General features: G+C 43.9%; 1 pseudogene; it reads left to right on the forward strand.

Moving 5' to 3' along the window:
• The first annotated feature begins 283 nt into the window (after positions 1 to 283).
• Positions 284 to 784, forward strand: LOC123642091 (annotated as a pseudogene).
• The last annotated feature ends 335 nt before the right edge of the window (positions 785 to 1,119 follow it).

The raw sequence follows: 1,119 nt of genomic DNA on the forward strand, positions 1-1,119 counted from the left end.
AGAAAACATAATCCTTGTACATTGCTTGTGGGAATGTAAATTGGTACAGCCTTCATGAAGAATAATATGGAAGGTCCTCAAAAATTAAAAATAGAGTGACCAACAGTCTCTCCTCTGGGTATGTATCCAAAGTAAAGAAAGCAGTACCTCAAAGAGTTATCTGCACTCCCATATTCATTGCAGCATTATTCACCATAGCTGTGTAATGGAAACAACTTAAGTGTGCATCAATGGATGAATGGATAAAAAAAATGTGGTATAGTTTCTCCTCTAGCTACCCAGGATGCCCAAAGGAAAGAAGGCCAAGGGAAAGAAGGCCCTGGGCTCTGCTGCTGTGAAGAAGCAGGAGGCTAAGAAGGTGGTAAATCCCCTGTTTGAGAAAAGACCTAAGAATTTTGGCCTTGGAGAGGACATCTAGCTCATAAGGGACCTCACCCACTTTGTCAAATGGACGTACTACATCCGGTTGCTATGGTAAAGGGCTATCCTCTATATGCCTCCTGCAATTAACTCATTCACTCAGGCTTTGGACCGCCAAACAGCTACTCAACTGCTTAACTGGTCCACAAGTGCAGACAGAGACAAAGCAAGAAAAGATGGAGAGACTGTTGGCCTGGCTGAAAAGAAAGCTGCCAGCAAAGGGGATGTTCCCACTAAGAGAACACCTGTCATTTGAGCAGGGGTTAATATTGTCACCACCTTGGTGGAGAACAAGAATGCTCAGCTAGTGGTGATGGCAAATGACATGGACCCTGCTGAAAGCCTGAATGGGATTTCCCGTTGATAATGCAGGGGTTGGAAAACTTCTTTTCCATCTTCTGAGTGTTTGATAACTGGGCCTATGAAATAAACTGAGAGCAGACAGATGAGAAGGAGAAAATGTATACAAATTTATTATGTGCACAGGGTCATCAGAGGAAAGAAAAATGAATATCCCAAACCCAGTGAGATCTAGAAGCTTATATACCCTCTCTATGGGGAAGATGGGGGGGGATGTAGGCAAGTTAGGGGAGGGTAAATGATTTGGGAGAAAGATAGGTGGGCTTCCAGAAAAATAAGGGATAGGCTGTGCCAAAGTCTGTCTATGGGTAGTTTGGACCCCTGGTGTCCTCTCTTATC

Source organism: Lemur catta, chromosome 7 (assembly GCF_020740605.2).
Source record: "Lemur catta isolate mLemCat1 chromosome 7, mLemCat1.pri, whole genome shotgun sequence".
In the NCBI taxonomy this organism is placed as follows: domain Eukaryota; kingdom Metazoa; phylum Chordata; class Mammalia; order Primates; family Lemuridae; genus Lemur; species Lemur catta.